General features: G+C 36.6%; 1 long non-coding RNA gene across 1 annotated transcript in view; it reads right to left on the reverse strand.

Moving 5' to 3' along the window:
* The window catches only part of LOC125343955, a 21,641-nt gene extending 3,195 nt beyond the window's left edge, over positions 1-18,446 (reverse strand). Inside the window, exons 1-2 of the long non-coding RNA XR_007209390.1 lie at positions 18,436-18,446; positions 9,021-9,024 (exon numbers count right to left, since the gene is read on the reverse strand). This is a non-coding gene — a long non-coding RNA (uncharacterized LOC125343955). The remainder of the gene's footprint in view (positions 1-9,020; positions 9,025-18,435) is intronic.
* Between the last annotated feature and the right edge of the window lie 525 nt (positions 18,447-18,971).

Raw genomic sequence — 18,971 nt, forward strand, 5'->3', positions numbered from 1 at the left:
ATTTAGCAAAGCACCTAGGAAATATTATATTCATAATACCTGCCATTAATACTATTGATATTTCTGAATTAACAAGGAAATAATACTGAAAAAAAATTTTTGGAAAAGATAGATGGTCTCATCACTGGGGAGTTGCAAAATGCTTGGAACATAAGGTCCCTACTGGTTGGCTTTTAGCTACTTACTGCACAGTTTTTTAACCTCAGTTAACCTTTTTATACATTGACACTACTCGAAAATCCATTATGAACCGTGTGTGAGTAGAACTGAAAAAGTCACTGCGGGATCAATAGTACCTTCCAAACCAAGCACATGTGAAGCCCATCGTCTGATTAGTGAGTGTGGACACTATCCAAATTGTTTGCCACCTAAACTCTCCATATGCCACAACATATTGTACACACATAAGAAATTCCTTAGCTCAAGACATTTCAATACTTCTAAGGTTATACTCATATGTCACAACTGCTCAACAAAAAAATCTGGGAAAACACATAGCAACCATATAATAGAACAAAATATAAAAATGATTTAGGCATTGCTTAGATTCAGCCAGCAAAGCACATTCTTTTCAGTCTCAGAATTGCAAAACGTTCTAAAGTAAATCTTTCCATTCTTTGTATCTTAATGTAAGAGTATTAAATCAACAATTCAACAATCTATTTTAAAAATAGTTATTATGTCTTTCCCTGTTAGTCCAGACACAGGTTTATTTGAGGAATTTAAAGAATACTAATCCTCCTCAAAATTCATTTTTTAAATTTTTTATTTATTGACAAAGTAATGTACAGAGAGGTTACAGTTTCATACATTAGGCCTTGGGTATATTTCTTATACTGCTTGTTACCTCCTCCCTCATTCCCCCTTTCTGCCTCCCCCTTTCCCTCTCCACCCATGAGTTGTTCAGTTGGTTTACACCAAATGGTTTGTCAAGTATTGATTTTGTAGTCGTTTGTCTTTTTATCTTTGTCTCTGGATTTTGATATTCCCTTTTACTTTCCTAGTTCTAATACCAGTATATACAGTTTCCAGTGTACTCAGATAATAGTACTCAGTGATAGTGCGGGTACAATCACAGGAAGGGGATACAAGAGGATCATCCACAGTAGAAGCTACGGTTTCACATGGCATGTTGAAAGTCATTACAGCAGTGACATAACAGTCGTTTCCATAACACAGAGTTCATTTCACATAGCATTATCTGATGCATTCATAGAGGCATAGCTATTAGTCTCTTCTGATCCTCTGCTATGACCAGCTTAAACCTGTGCTAATTATTCCCTATGAGGAAGACCAAAGAGTCCATGTTTCTTTGGGTCTGGCTAAATTCACTTAGTGTAATTTTTTCCAAGTCCTTCCATTTCATTACGAACGGAGCAATGTCATTCTTTCTGATAGAGGCATAAAATTCCATTGTGTATATGCACCATATTTTCGTGATCCACTCCTCTCCTAAGGGGCATCTGGGTTAGTTCCATATTTTAGCTATGACAAATTGTGCCGTGATGAACATTGTTGTGCTGGTGGCTTTAGTGTGATTATGTTTGTGGACTTTTGGGTAGATGCCCAAAAGTGGGGCTACTGGATCATAGGGGAGCTCTATGTTTAGCCTTCTGAGGAATCTCCATACTGCTTGCCAGAGTGGCTGAACCAGTTTACATTCCCACCAACAATGAAGTAGGGTTTCCTTTTGGCCACATTCCCTCCAAAAATTGTTATTGTTGGTTTTCTTGATATAGGACATTCTTACTGGGGTGAGATGAAATCTCAATATTGTTTTGATTTGCTTTTCTTTTATGGCCAGTGATGTAAAGCACTTTTTCATATGTCTCTTCGTACTCTTTCCTCATCAGAGAAGTCTCTAAGTCTTTAGCCCACTTGTTGAGGGGGCTGTTGGTTCTCTGCGATTTTGTTTTGGAGGACTTTAATATTTTTAGTTCTCCATATATTTTAGATATGAGGCCTTTGTCCATTATACTGCCAGTAAAGATCTTTTCCCAGTCTGTTGGTATTCTATTTACCTTACGAGCTATGTCCTTTGCCCTGCAGAAGCTCTGCAGTTTGATGCAGTCCCACTTGTGCATCATTTCTTTGATTTGTAGCATTTCTGGGTCTTTGTTAAGGAAGTTTCCTCCCTTGCCAAGGAGCCCAAGTGTTTCCGCTACTCCTTCTTGTAGTGTTTTCAGGGTATCTGTTTTATTTCAAGGTCTTTGACCCATTTGGAATTTAATTTTTTGCATGGTGATGTATAAGTATCTAGTTTTAGTTTGTTGCAGGTGTTGAACCAGCTTTGCCAGCACCATTTGTTAAAGAGGCTATCTTTCTTCCAGACTATTTTTTTATCTCCTTTACCAAAGATTAAGTAGGCATAGTTCTGTGTGTTCATTTCTGGGTTTTCAATTCTGTTCCATTGGTCTTCAGGCCTGTGCCTGTGTCAATACCAAGCTGTTTTTATTACTATAGCTTTATAATACAGCTTGAAGTTTGGTATTGTAATTCCTCCAGCATTGTTCTTTCTGCTTATGATTGTTTTTGCTATTCATGGTCTTTTATTGTTTCATATGAATTTCTGGATTGCTTCCTCTCTTTCATTAAAAAATGGTGTTGGGGGCTGGGGATATAGCCTAGTGGCAAGAGTGCCTGCCTCGGATACACGAGGCCCTAGGTTCGATTCCCCAGCACCACATATACAGAAAACGGCCAGAAGCGGCGCTGTGGCTCAAGTGGCAGAGTGCTAGCCTTGAGCGGGAAGAAGCCAGGGACAGTGCTCAGGCCCTGAGTCCAAGGCCCAGGACTGGCAAAAAAAAACCAAAAAAAAAATGGTGTTGGGCTATTAATGGGTATTGCATTAAATTTGTAGATAGCCTTTGGCAATATTGCCATTTTGACTATATTAATCCTCCCAATCCAGAAGCATGGGAGGTTTTTCCATTTCTGCCTTAATTTCATTTTTCATGTTTTTAAAGTTCTCATCATAGAGGTCTTTCACTTCTTTGGTTGAAGTTATTGCTAGGTATTTTATGTTTATTTGAGGCTATTGCAAAAGGAGTTGCTTTCCTGATATCAGCCTTGGCATTTGTGTCATTATCATGTAGAAAGGCCATTGATTTTTGAGGGTTTATTTTATATCCTGCAACTTTGCCAAAATTATGGGTCAGCTCTAGTAGCTTGGGAGTAGACTCTATGAGGCTCTTTAGGTATAGGATCTTGTCATCTGCAAAGAAAGTATAACTTCATCTTTTCCTATTTGGATCGCCTTTATGTTTTCTTCTTGCCTAATTGCTCTGGCTAGGAATTCTAGTACTATGTTGAAGAGAAGGGAAGAGAACAGACATCCCTCTATTGCTCCTTATTTTAAAGGGAATGACTTCAGTTTTTCACCATTTAGAATTATGCTTGCTCTTGGTTTTTCATTGAATGCCTTTTTTATATTCAGGAGTTCCTTGGAATCCCAATTTTTACAGGGCTTTTAGCATAAATGGCTGCTGGATTTTATCAAATGCCTTTTCCACATCCAGAGATATAACCAAGTGGTTCTTTACTTTGCTCCACTTGATGTGGTGGATTACAATAATTGACTTGTGTATGTTGAACCAACTTTGCATCCCTGGGATGAATCCAGTTTGATCATGGTGTATGATTTTTTTGATGACCTGTTGAAGTTGATTGGCCAGAATTTTATTGAGAATTTTTGCATCAATATTCATCAGGGAAATCTGTCTATAGTCCTCTTTCCGTGATGAGTCCCTGCCTGGTTTTGGGATGAGGGTTATACTGGCTTCATAGAATGTGTCTGGTAGTGAACTTTCTCTTTCAATTTTATTGGAGATTTTGAGAACTATTGGTGTGAGTTCTGTTTTGAAGGCCTTGTTTGTGTGGTGTTGTTTCCTGTTTCATCCCTGATCTTGTTTATTTGGGTGTGCTGACTTCGTTTTTTTTTGTTGTTGTTTGTTTGTTTTTTGGTCAGGTTTGCTAGGGGTCTGTCTGTCTTGTAAATTTTTTCAAAGAACCAATTCTTTGGGTTTTTTTTTATTCGTTCGATGGGTTTTTTTGTCTCTAATTTATTTAATTCTGATTTGATTTTAATTCTGATTTGATTTTAATTATTTGCTTCCATGTATTGATTTGCAGTTTGGCTTGTTGTTCTCTTTCGAGGAGATTAAGGTGCTTCCTTAAGTTTTTGAGTTGCTGTTTCTCCAGTTTGTAGGTGTAGGCACTCACAGATATAAATTTTCCTCTGAGTACTGCCTTTGCTGTGTCCCAAAGGAGCTAGTACTTTGTGTATGCATCTCGGTTGAATTTCATAAACATTTGAAATTCTGTTCTGATTTTTCAATGACTCACTGATGGTTCAGCAGTGTATTGTTTAGTCCCCATGAATTGTAGGATTTGCTGTGGTGTCTGTTTGAGTTGAGCTCTAATTTTATTCCATTGTGGTCTGAGAGAATGCAGGGAATGATTTTGATACTTCTGAATTTCTACAGATTTTCTTTGTACCCTAAGATGTGATCTATTTTGGAGAATGTTCCATGTGCTGCTGAAAAGAATGTGTATTCCGGTGTTGCTGAATCGAATATTCTGTAGATGTCAGTTAAGTCTAGATGGTCTATGCATTTGTTTAGTTCTGTGGTTTCTTTGTTCAGTTTTTGGCGTGTTGATCTGTCCAGAGGTGACAGTGGAGTGTTAAAGTCTCCGACTATCAATGTGTTTGGATCTATGAGTGTTTGTGTGATGAAGTTGGGTGCTCCTTTATTTGGGGCATAGATATTTATGATGGTTATATCCTTGCTTTCTCTGCAATTTTGGCCCATCTGTGCTCAGGCTACAATCCGCGTCTGTCTGCCACCATCTGGAAGTTTGTTCCTGGTTGCCGCTGTGTGCTTTAGGTGCACCGAATGTTGGACTCTGTGCAGTCACCGGCACTGGCATGGCAGCAGGATGCCACCCGGAACTCAAACTGTGTTTTGATTCTAGAAAAGTCAATTTTTCCTTCCTGGCCAGAATCCCTATACTGTTATAACTTACTTGGGCTGTCTTTATAGGAGTAAAAATTTCTCTGGAGTGGTAATACTGGGATGTTGGAGGAAGCTTAGCTAGGGCTCTGCTTCTCCTCCGCTGTCTTCCCAGAAGTCCTCCTCCTCAAAATTCTAGCCAAATAAATTAGAGATAGAGCTTTCCAGATGAGAAAGAATGTATCAATATTGACTGGTATATATTTCTGTAATATGTTAGCGAGGCCTGATGGCTCATGCCTGAAATCCTGCTTGGGAAATGCAAATTAAGGTAGAAATTTGAGGCCAGCTCAGGCAAAAAGTTTATAAGATACCTATCTCAACCATCAAAATGGGTACACACCGATCATGCATATATGGAAAGCATAAATAGGAGGAGCACTGTTCAGTCATCTTGGGCATAAACAAATACAAGTACTCTATTGGAGAAAGTATAAAACAGGCTAGGGGCATTGTTCAAGTGACAGAGTGCTTCCCTGTTAAATATAAGACCCTGATTTCTGTCGGGGTTAGCTACCCCTCTCCCCACTTCTCCAGAGGAGATGCCCAAATTCCAAACCATGAAAGAACACTCGGCTTTAACCTCCCACCCACAGAAGGAACAAAGCGTGTTCTTACGTATTACACTAAGCTGAGGAGAGGTTGCCGAGACCCCCCTCCCCGGACCCCTCAGGTATCAGGAACGGCGGCAGAGAGAGGCATCAGGGAGACGTTTTGATGGTCCATGAGTCTCACCCATCCAGAAGGAGGAGAGAAGAATTTATTACGGTGACAAAGGCGGAAGGAGAGGGACCCCGGGGTGACTAGCTGATTGGCTGAACTGGGCTACCCATCAGGTGATGTCATGAAACTTCCTCTGTGGGCGGAGATCACAATCCCCCAAGAGCCAGGCCTCCGCCATTAGACACGACACCGAGCCGAGAGGCGGGAACCGCTTGCTTCTCTTCCGGTTGAGGCCAGAAGGTGGCAGGGGCTCCCTCCCACACTGCCCCAGGGCTGGAGGAAGGGCAGCATGAATCCCCAACAGATTTCAATTCCCAGTACTGTCAAAATAATAAAACAAAATGTTAGGAGTATTACAAATAACTCACTGAAAATAACAAAGTATTAATATTGAAGTATAATTTAATTCTTAAGAAGAAAAAGTGAAATTAGTTATCCTTCCAGGACATCACTTTGTTGACCTACACTTCATTAAAAGGTATAGTTATACAGAGAAAACAAGGTCTTGTTCATAACTCTGATATATTCCAAGGTTTTAGGCTAGAAATCAACATCTCTTGTCTTGTATGGTACAAAATGTGTCTTATGTTGGAAATGAACTTGCAGGGTAAAGGGGTCAGGAGGTCATTGGCAGAAAATGAGGGAGGAGGTGACACTGTTCAAAAAGAAATGTACTCATATCTGACTTATTTAACTCTAACCTCTCTGTAATCCTCTTTACAATATAAATTTTAAAAACATAAATAAATAAAATTTGTCATCCATCACCTTCTGTGCATGGTACCCACCACCCAGGAATTGCCTTACCTCCTCATTTAATTCTGCTTTCTCACACTCAGTCCTATTTCTAACTTCATCTCCTTCCATTGCCTTCACATTTGAAGAATTCTATGTCTGAGCTTCATTTGTAGTGTTTATTTATTATATTATTTTAAATGATATTTAGAAAGTTTCTCCTTTCTGTGTGGGAACATGTGTTTTTGCAATGGGCCTAGCCCCTCAATGAGATGCTCTGATGATTTTACGTTTGCCTGGAAACAAAAATCATGCAGAGGTAAGGAAACCTTGGGGCAAAAAAAAAGCAAATGATTGTCTTAGGTAAATGACAAAGCCATGTACAGACACATAGAGTGACATCCTCACTTATCTACCATGGTGGTGTCATCACCATATGACAATGAGGAAGTCTACATACAACTTTCAAAGTTTCTCCAATGTGTTCTTAGAGCTATTAAATTGGTTCATTCTGAAGAGGGTTAAAGAAATGCTAAGTAGTAGCAGTGTAGACAAACTCACTTCACACAGTGAATAATGAAATCTATGTTCCATTTATCGTTTCTAGAAAAGCAAGTACATCTGAGGAAGCCAGTCATTTTTTTCAGCTTTCATGGTAAATTTGCAATTCAGAAATAATTCTTTAAGTTTTTTATGCCTTCCTGCTCAATTTATCATTGACTGTTGAGACTGGTACCTATGTGTTGGCTTTATATTTATTTATTCCCAGCAATTTGTTGAGAGCTACTAGTAAATGAAAAGGTTCCTTGATGAAACAGAGGGGCCTGAAAAGAGGTTGAGGTGAAATAGGTAAAGGAATGAGTGCTGTAAATTCAATCAAGAATTTAAGTGAGAAGGCCCACAATGGGAAGTCCCAACTCCAAATAAACCTTAATATAATAATTGTCCTGCTTTTCATAATAGATACTTAGTCTTTCACCTCTTCATGCCTGTCTAAGTTTCTGCTACCTATACACTAAACATAACTGACATTTCTGCTTTTTCTGTTAGTTAGATCCAATTGAGAAATAATGTATTATGCTTGAATATCGTGGGTCAGTGATTGTACTTCAGGATAATGAAGTACTCCAAAATGAAGTAATAGATTAGCATCACACTTTTTTTAATCAAAATAACTTGGCTGAAAGTTTAGGTTTGATCTGTGTCCATTATGTCCATTATGTCCAACATCACTAGCAAAATTTTAAAAAATAGATATCTCGGAGCTGGGAATATAGCTTAGAGGTAGAGTGCTTGCCTAGCATTCATGAAGCCCTGGGTTCAACTCCTCAACATCACATAAACAGAAAAGGCCAGACATAGTGCTGTGATCAAGTGGTAGAGTGTTAGCCTTGAACAAAAAAAGGCAGTGACAGTGCTCAAGCCCTGAGTATAAGCCCCAGGACTGGCAAAAAAATAGATACCTCAAATACTGAAGTTTAATACAATAAAGTATTAAGTTATAATGAATAGTGATGTGATGAGCCCTCTATTTAAAATATAAAAAACTACCACTAACTTGAATGCCCTACTCTAATCTTGTCTGTCTCCCTCAAAAGCAATTACTACCTGGTATCATATGTTTATGACTCCTTTCCATTGCTTTACTATGCTTTCTCATGTACATTTACATCATTTAATGATATTTTCCTTGGTTTTATGTTATTTCCATCTTAAATTTTAAAAAAGAAAATATATATGTCCTTATCCTTTTTTTTTCCTTACAGTGTTCTGAGAATCACCCATGTGGTTCTGAAAATCAACTTGAATTTTTTAAAAAAATGTATGTTTTCTTCTTCCATTGTTTGATTCACAGTGTCCTTAGACTCACCCACGTTGTTGGACTTCACTTGTTTTCACTGTTATATACCATAAAGTATGTAAAAAAAATATGTTGGTTCATTTTGCTGTTTCTAAAGCTTTGGTTTATTCAAGTACAGGAATACTGAGGACAGTGAATACTGAGGACAGTATTGCCATAAATATTACTGTTTATATCTACAACTGTGTGTTTTAACTATTTTACTGTCATTTTAGTTCTGCTCTTCTTATTGATTTGTATGTGTATAAAAATTTGGATACTAGTCCTTTGTTTATCATATATGTTACCTTCAACAAAATAATATCTTGTCAATTTACTTCCTTTATGAATTTGTGTGCCAGGTCTTTTTGCTTCATTTCTGTGGTGCCTTACTCCATTTTATGTTTCTGTCATAAAACATAACAGACTGGGTAATTTATTACTAATACAATTTTACCTTTCAACTGTAAAGGCTGAAAGTCCAAGATCAAATAGCTGTATCTGGACAAGGGCTTACTGATACATTGCAACATAACAGAAAGCATCAAATGAGGGCAAAATAAACTTATCCTTTACTCTTGCAACAATGTACCCACTCCCGCAGTAGGATATTAATCCATTAAGGAGTCAGTTCTTACTCACTTTTTACAAATCCTACCTATCAACAACTTTTGCACAGAGATTGTTTCCAATACATGAACTTTGTGGACCACCCTCAAACCATAGCAGACTTAAACTTCAATCACCTTTTCCTCTAGTCTGTGCTTTCTGTTTTTTATGTATTCTTTTACCCCTTAAGAGGAATAAATGTCATCCTTCATATTTTTACCACTTACATTTAAGTCTTTAGTTCATTAATAAAAATTTTGGCTATATGAAATAAGTAATCTATTTTGGTTATCTATTGTATAATGAACCACCACAAAACATAGTGGAGTAAAACAATTTATTATTGCCAATGAGTTTGGAGATTGGCAGTCTATGTCATATGTTCTCCCTTGAGGACCCACTTTTAACTATTGTCAGATGGTAGTTGAATCTGAAATCATCTGAATGCCTCCCCATTCATGTAGCTAATACCTGACCTAGCCTCATATTCCTCAATCCACATGGCCTGTTCATGTGACTGGCTTTAGTTTCTTTACAGATCTCATAGTAATTGAACTTGTTATATGAGAACTACCTTACACGAGTGTAACCTTTCCAAGAGTTAGGAAGTGGAGCCTACCACTTTTAAAAGGATCAAAGCCAGATACTGGCACATATTCTATTGTTCTGCCACATTCTTTTATTTTTTTTTTCAGAAAAGTCACATAGCCCACCACCTTTTCAGTGGGAAATAACTAGTCCTACTAATATATAAAACAATATAAATTATATACAAAAAACTTGAGATTACCTTTAATTGACCACTGAATCCAAATTTATTATTTTTCTATGCATAAATAACTGGCCACTAAAATCTGCATTGTTCACTCTTAACCATTACAATTTTTTTCCAGGGGCGATTTCTTGCTGTTCTCTCAATACTAAGTTTCAACACAAACAATTTTCTATTTCTTTTATTTATTAATAATGGGTTTTGAACTCAGTGTCACATGGAATGTAGGCACTTGCTCTACAATTTGAGACACATTATCAGCCCTTTATAGCTTAATTATTCTTTCAGACTAGAGTTGGCATTTTTATCCAGGGCCTGCCAATTCTTCCAGTAACTGGAATCACAGACATATACTACGGTGTGAAAGTCTATTTGTTTTTTGTTGTTGTTTTTAATTTAATTTTAATTTATTTTCATCATTTTTTTCTTCATGATCCAGATATTTTTAAATGCAAAGAAAATTAACTTTCCATGATCTGTCAGGGATGAGCACTAAAAAAAAATCAGACTGTAAATTAGTTATACAAATGAAAATATCAAATGGAGATCCAATTATCAAAATGAAAGCATTCAATATTTTTAAAGTTCACTATTATTTGTACAGCACACATTGCTTGGGCTGGCTTTGAACTGCCATATTCCCGATCCCCACCTTCTAAGTAGTTAGGATTAAATGTGTGTACGACTATTCTTACCAAGACAAGAAATTTTCTTTAGAATCTTGTGGTGTGTGAAGAAGGAGTATTTTTATTTCCAGCTCCTCTTTACACCAGGGAAAAAGCTTTTGGGAATCTTAGTTTTATATGAGTATGGGTATCTTATAGTAGATTTCTCATCTAGTTAGCCTTGATCTTTACCTCCTGTTACCCACACTTACAAGGTTATTTTAAAAAATGAATTCTCAAGTTAACTTTTTGGCAAAGCCCTCAAGACAATAACAAGCTTACTTCTCCAGATTCCTGCTTTCATTTTGTTTCTTACTTCCTCCTTATTCTCTTGTTAATTCATTTAAGTACACACACACACACACACACACACACACACACACTCAAATAGCATTGCTGAACAAGATCAGAATTAATGATTGACAGTATTAGAAAAATGAGGAGGGATAGAGGACATTAGAGAAGAAAACCATGGAAGGTCACTGTTTCAGGACTGTGGAATTCAGTAGAGATTGTCATGGTGTGCTTACTTTTGGAATATGTTCATTTCATTTGGTTTTGTTTTTTGCATTGTTACTGTTGGAGAAATTAGGATTTGTGTCATTTATGTCTGAGTCTGGGATGAGGTAATAAAATACAGTAATCAGAAACAAGCTCTCAAAAATTGTGACCCATAATAAACATTTCCTGGTTTATAATTTGCATAATCACTTGATACCTTGATTTGAATCACCATATGTATAAATGATTATGAGTGAATAATAAATGAGATAACACATGCTATATAGAATTCAGCCTGTGCTGGTATTTAATCAAATTGTTAGTTATAGGTACTGTTGCTCTTATAATAATCAATATTGTGAAATCAGCCTTAACAATGATACAGAAGATTAGTGATACTTATACAAAATGACCATGACAAGTTTTCTGCCTCTTTCATGAAGACTATAATCAGTTCTTTATCTCCAAAAAGGAAATTATCATTATACTATAAATAATATTTATGAACAAGAAAAATTCTAAAGTTTTCCTAGAAATATGACCTTGTTCCAACTTAGGTGGAACAAATGCTGTCCACGGGTAGACAAGACTATGGGAATGTTTTAAACTCCAATATGTTCAAAGTTGTTTAGTATACTACTTACTTGACCGAGAAAGTGTTGAATGAGCTGGCTTTGTCAGTGTGCAGTTGTATTTACAGTGTTCTTTATTAATGATCACCAATCACCTCCATAATTTGGATATAATAGCAACAATTACATATTACATTTTAACTGAAAACAGAAGAAAGAAAGTCATTTAATTGCTAGTAATTTTTCCTCATTATACAAAAGCCCTTCCTCACTGCTAAGTAACATAATAATAACAGCCAGATAAAACAGTGATTTGGCACTCAATAACTCATTTCCTTTTTTTGGAAAAATAATTATTTATTGTCAAAGTGATGTACAGAGGGGTTACAGTTTCAGATGTAAGGTAGTGAGTACATTTCTTGTACATTTTATTACCTCCTCCCTCATTTAACCCTTCCCCTCTCCCCCCATGAGCTGTTCAGTTGGTTTACACCAAATGGTTTTTGTAAGTATTGCTTTTGGAGTCATTTGTCTTTTTATCCTTTATCTCTTGATTTTCATATTTTCTTTCCCTTCCCTAGTTCTAATACCAGTATATACAGTATCCAGGGTACTCAGATGGGATACAGTGACAGTTCAGGGACAACCACAGGAAGGGGATACAAGAGGATCATCATCAACAACAACAACAACAACAAAAGCTACCATTTCACATGGCATGTTGAAAGTAATTCTTAATAGTCAAACTGTAAATCCCAAATGGCCTCATATAGCATAGAAGCCATAAAGCTGAAAAGAGTATATTTTCAATATTTAACTATTTTAAAGGAAATATATGCAACTGAATTTCTCTAAAGGTTGAAAATAAGGGAGGTTTTCTCCTAGCTTATTGTGTCTTTGTAATAATGTGAACCAACAGGCCAACGCAAAACTGTCCTCAACTAACATTGCTTTTCTCTGTGCCTTCCTCCTCCTTTTGAGAATTACGCATGCACTTACACACATGATCTTTTTACTGTATTATTGGAAAAGCCTTGCTGTAATGACAAAGTAGATAAATAATCCTATCTCTCTGGGTGACAGAAAAAAGAAAAGCAAATGATATGCATAAATCTCATTCTGTGGTTTAATTCCAAGTTTCCCCAGAGCAACTCACGAAGGATTAGTATGGGTCTAATAAAGAAATCTGGGGTATCAGAAAGGTCATGCATTTTCTAGCAACTTTCTTGTAAACTAAATCCAAGTAATTTATTCATGATGGTATCTCCTTCTATTGTAAAGAGATAGAATGGAAGAAAATGCAGTCTGAACAGAGATTTGGAAAATAACAATTTGTGGGCTTCACTCGTAGCATGAATGTCAACTGCCTCTGTAGACTTGGCACATCCAGAAGAATACTCTAAGGATTAATTAGCTTCTTAAATACTTTGAATATGAAAATGTGCTAAATAAACATGACAGATTGAACTTACGAGGGATAAAAGAAAGAGACCAAAATTTAGACGTAAGGAATGGAGAATAACTATAGAACGGCATATTATTTCGTGCTTATTCTTTTTTACTTTGGAACCCTAGAAAGATAATATCCTATCCCTAAGGGGTATATTACTTTATATAAATAGAAAGAGGGGAAGAAGAAGGTTAAAAATAATCAGAAACTAATAGAGTACTGTGATCCATAACCGTTGACTAGAAGTGGGAGGCTGAGTAAAGATGAGGATGAACCATATAATAAGATAGTGCAAGACATTGTAGCTAGGGAAAATGTGGCTGATTTTTCAAGGAAGGAAATATGACACTGATCTTTGGAGGCAGCAAGCATTTTGGTACAAAAAAGGAAGAGACATGACTAGATAATTAGATAGGCTTACCCAAAAGTAAATAAGTCAAGAGGAAGACATGGTGACTAACATGAATGTTGTAAGTAGCTAGCTAGCTACTATACCACCAAACCAATGTCATTGAATAAGAAAAAACAGGCACTGAGACATTATATAACCCAAATTGCAAGGGATACTTGAAAATCAGATAGAAAATTTACAACTGCTAGATAATAAGCTAGTCATATAGTGCTATTTATTCTGGTGAGAAGAAGAAAGAAACAGTAAAAAGTAAAGGAAAACTTAATGCAGTAGGAGCACTTAATGTAGTACAAAATATGGGTTGGGTAAGGTGTTAGAATATGAAGAGAGAAAGAGAACCATTACATAAAGAAAGAGAAAGGAACAGAAAATTAAAGGATACTAAGCTGAGGATCAAGACCTTAAAAGAAGTTAGTAAAGTAATAAGGAGAAGTATGGGACTTTTCATTGAAGTCCGTGCATATCAAAGTCCCATACTTCTCCTTATTACTTTACAAAAAAGTCCAATTGCATGTGGCGGAATGCTAGAAAACACACACACATACACACACACACACACACACACACACACACACACACACACACACACACACACGAAAACTAAAGAAAATCCAAATGTGTGCCACCAGGCAAAACATAAGGTAAGAGTTCAAATGTGGGAATAGAACTATCATTTCATATGATTTTCTCACTGACATTGCATGTATTCTTCATAATTACATTGCATGTCCAGTTTTCATTTGTTTCTGTAGAATGAATGTGGGTACTTGCCTAAATCACTCAGTCATCATATTATCCTGTTGTCCAACAAAATCACAATCAGAGCTCACATTCTTAGTTAGGAAATTTGAATGCCATTATTCCCTATTTCCTTTCAGGACAGTGATTCCATTCAGCAAGGTTGCTACTGCTGTCACCAGTCCAGACCTTTGGGGAAAACACTTCACAGGTGTCAACAATTTAAGTCTGGAACTTCAGATTTTTGACAGGATTTGAGTAAGTTAAAACCTGGTTACGAGTTTGCCTTGACTTCTCTTTATATTACACAGAGTTGGGCACTAAAATGTTTACAGAGCATTTCTTGGAACCAACACTACAGAATTATTGGCGAGTTAGCTAGTTATGCCTTCTGAATTGGCCAGATAAATGGTACCCAAATATGGAAAGCACTCATTGCAATTTTAATATCTTCCTGTTCTATGAAATACAGTAGATTCCGGTCCCTGTGGTGTAATGTGTCATACACTTCAGAGACAGAAAGCAGGCCCTAAAAACACTGTATGTTAATAATGCTATAAGAACCACTAAATTGGGCTGGGAATATGGCCTAGTGGCAAGCGCGCTTGCCTCGTATACATGAAGCCCTGGGTTCGATTCCCCAGCACCACATATATAGAAAACAGCCAGAAGTGGCGCTGTGGCTCAAGTGGCAGAGTGCTAGCCTTGAGCAAAAAGAAGCCAGGGACAGTGCTCAGGCCCTGAGTCCAAGGCCCAGGACTGGCAAAAAAATAAAAATAAAAAATAAAAAAAAAGAATCACTAAATTGCATTTTCAGAAATCCTTCCAGAATATTTAGCTTTATACACCCCTGGAAGAAAAAAGTAAGGTCTGTTTATTTTTCAAGATAATCTATTTTAAATGCCAGCTAGTCTGAGTGGTACATATGTGAAGGTTATTCAGCTGATACTATCATAAAATGGCATCAATTGACATTCTTTTTAATAAGCTTCATCATAGCTACATACTTTGGATTTCCAGCAAAGGAATTCCTTGTTCTTTTTAAACAATGAAGAAATGAGTGTTTGTTTTCTCTTATTCTCTGAAATGCAAGTGTGACCTAGATCTTGCATGTGCCAATGATTGGGAAAACAGAAATATTTCCTTAAGTATGCTACAGTACTTAGCTTATACCCGTCACAATGAGTACAAACTAAGGCTTTTGGCTAATGTTCAAGAATCAGTGACTGACTGTGTGACTAATATCTTTGGGTCATCTCCCATAAGCATTGACTTACCATCAATAATGCATTAATGGAGTTTTGACAGTTCTTGGCAATTCTCTGTAAATATTAGCAGAACTTTGAGCCAGTGTATAAGCAACCAATAACTAGCCCTCTAGGGCAATCTCTGGGCCTCAAATCATACAAAAACTTGTAAGAAGTAACTGTTTCTGTAAAGTTAGAGATGCTTGGAAGGATTCTACACCATCCTTAAGCACAAGTTTCCCTTTCAAATTGTGGAGTGCAGTTATGTTTATGGAGAGATCAGTGTATGCAACTACTATAACAATTTCACCAATATCACAGCTGGAAGAAAGAATCTCTGTGAACCCCCAAGAAAAGTTTATATTGCTGTTCCTTGAATGTCATACACAAAGAAAATTGTGGGAAAACATTTTATAAAATTTCAACAATGGAACTAAATCAGTGTAAAATTGAGCACTGAAAACAAACTTTAAAAGAGCTTTATTTTTATCACCTCTTGCAGTTTTCATGACAGACTATGCACATTTTGTAAACCGATACTTTCTCTAATTTTGAATGCTTTATTTTTGCATTCGTTAAATGGTTAAATTGGAGAAAAGCACTTAATAGATTGTGTATATGAACATTGGATGTAAAGCTGTTAAAATACATAATATCAGGGTTGAAAGTATGGCTCAGTTGGTAGAATGCGAAAGCATGAGGTCCTGAGTTCAAATCCAAGTCTCAGACATGAAAAAAAGACATAACTTCTCTGTGAAAAATTTTATTTTTATTGGTAGTAGTCACTGGGATCAAGAGCCACTTTTCTCCATCATCCCTCTCACCCATTGAAATGCAAACAAAAGCTCGATAATGTATACTAGGAAGAGTAGTTTGACTCTCAAAAGTAGGAGCATCGTTTCTTTATCTCATTGGGAGAATTCTGTGTGAGTTCTGTAGACAGCACTGATGAACAATGTCTAGCATATTCCTCTTGTTTCTCTGTCTTTGTCTCCTTTCCTCCCTCCCTCCCTCCTCCTTCCTTCCCTCCCTCCCTCTCTCTCTCTCTCTCTTTCTGTCTCTCTTTCTCTCCCTCTCTCTTTCCCAGTAGGTTCAAGAAATATTATTTCCTCATACAACTTATTTCAGAACAAATATTTTCTTTTTTTTCTTTTTTTCAAATTTTTCTTATCAAACTGCTGTACAGAAAGGTTACAGTTTCATAAGTTAGGCACTGGATACATTTCTTGTACTGTTTGTTACCTTGTCCCTCATACCCCCCTCCCCCCTCCCCCTTACCCTTTCCCCCCCTGAGGTGTTCAAGAACAAATATTTTCAAAAGACATTTTTCAACATTATATACCACAGATAAAATATTTACCAAGACACAAACCTTTTCCTGCTCTTGGCCTTTGTCTCTATCTCTGTGTAGAATGAAAAGAAATAAGATTAAAAGTTTTCTTTAGGGCTGGGAATATGGCCTAGAGGTAGAGTGCTTGCCTTGTATACATGAAGCCCTAAGTTGGATTCCTAAGCACCACATACATAGAAAAAGCCACAAGCGGTGCTGTGGCTCAAGTTGTAGAGTGCTAGCCTTGAACACAAAGCAGCCAGGGACAGTGCTCAGGCATTGAGTTCAAGCACCAGGACTGGTGAAAATACAAAACAAAACTTTTGTAAGCTAGATAAGATAGCTTTAACATATTCTATATTTAAGAACTATGATTGATTTTTTTACTTACCTCCAAAATATATATTAGATGTTATGTTTTAACTAAAGTTTCAGTCTTCTCTGTGAAATTCTTACCTGAGGAATGTAGAGCCTGAACATCCCTGTGATATATTGTTCAAAGACACAGAAAATAGAATGAGATAGTGAGCAAGAAAACCTCTTAAGTGCATAAATGGAAATGAAATATTCTATGGCACAGTAATTAACACAGAAGAAAATTGTTTGTATTGGTCCCGAGAATTCTTGTGGGTGATAAATTACATAGCTAGGAAGTATGTTTTCAAGTTGTAAGTGTTTAGATGTCTAATGGCTTCCTTTTATATTGTAATGAAATTAGCGAAAAAATATTAATATACAGTCTTTATTTATCTGTAAAAGTATAATACAAAACCAATAGCATGAACCTGCACATGTAATTAGGGTTATGAGTTTTTAGTAATGAGCAAGGAATATAGTTGGTATTTACAAATTCAGGAGAAATATCTTTTGTAACCCACATGTTATCAAGCAGTTAAAAGATTTCCAGTAATGAGACCAGTTTTTTTCTGGGCATAGTATTTTACATTAGACCTTCTTTAATGCACTAAAATAATTAATTTGACTGAAAATAAAGATATGAGCCATCAAAAAAAATCTTCAGAAAGTACATTTGCTACACCTTTAGTGAGTATGTTTGCTGTAGCATGCTTTCCTAAATGGATATCTCTAGTTCTCACATGTCACAAGTGTTCCAGCCCACTGTCAAACTAGAGAACAGTAAATCAAGAAAAGAGTAGATCTAGTGCCTGGTCTGAGTATCCACTTCATACTTCCTTGCTCCAGTGATGACATTGGCGGGATTTATCTCACAACTAAGAGAAGCTTTTAAACACTGAAATGAATTCTTGGGCACCATTTTCATGTGTGTTCATACAGTTTTTCCAATGACACTGAACCCCTAGTTTAAATATCATGGACTTAGAGAGGAATTTATAAGTAGGTTCTTTTTTTTTTTCTGGTTAGAAAGCTTGAACTCAGAGGCTGGGGATATGGCCTAGTGGCAAGAGAGCTTGCCTCATATACATGAGGCCCTGGGTTCGATTCCCCAGCACCACATATACAGAAAACGGCCAGAAGTGGCGCTGTGGCTCAAGTGGCATAGTGCTAGCCTTGAGCAAAAAGAAGCCAGGGACAGTGCTCAGGCCCTGAGTTCAAGGCCCAGGACTGGCCAAAAAAAAAAAAAAAAAGAAAGAAAGAAAGCTTGAACTCAGGGCCTGGATACTGTCCCTGAGCCTCTTTGTGCTTGAGGTTAGGACTCTATTACTTGAACCACAGTGCCACTTTCAGATTTTTTTTTCAGTATGTAGAATTGCTCCTTTATGTTTTTTAATAATTACTTATTTATTGTCAAAGTGATATACAGAAGGGTTACAGTTTCATACATAAGGCAGTGAGTACATTGCTTGTACAATTTGTTACCTCCAACCTCATTTTCTCTCTTCTCCCTCCCCATTTCCCTCTCCCCCCATAAGCTGTTCAGTTGGTTTACAACAAATGGATTTGTAAGTATTGCTTTTGGAGTCATTTGTCTTTTTATCATTTATTTCTAGATTTTGATATTCTCTTTACCTTCCCTAGTTCTAAAACCAGTATATACAGAATCCAGGGTACTCAGGTGAGATTCAGTGATAGCACGGGGGCAACCACAAGAAGGGGATACAAGAGGATCATCAACAAAAACACAAAGCTACCACTTCACACGGCATGCTTTGTTCTATCCTCCCTATGAAGGAAGCTTGTATGGTGTCCAGTCATGTCTGATATTTCAGTATAGTACAATGCTTTATACCTTACACCACTAAGTAATTCATTCACTACATAATATATATGTACATATATACATTTATATGTTTTCTTAAAAATTTTAAATTATCTTTAACACATGATTTAACAAATCATTTTAGAAGCAAAATGCATCTTGGCCATTGTCACAGTTTCCATTATT

Source organism: Perognathus longimembris, chromosome 28 (assembly GCF_023159225.1).
Source record: "Perognathus longimembris pacificus isolate PPM17 chromosome 28, ASM2315922v1, whole genome shotgun sequence".
In the NCBI taxonomy this organism is placed as follows: domain Eukaryota; kingdom Metazoa; phylum Chordata; class Mammalia; order Rodentia; family Heteromyidae; genus Perognathus; species Perognathus longimembris.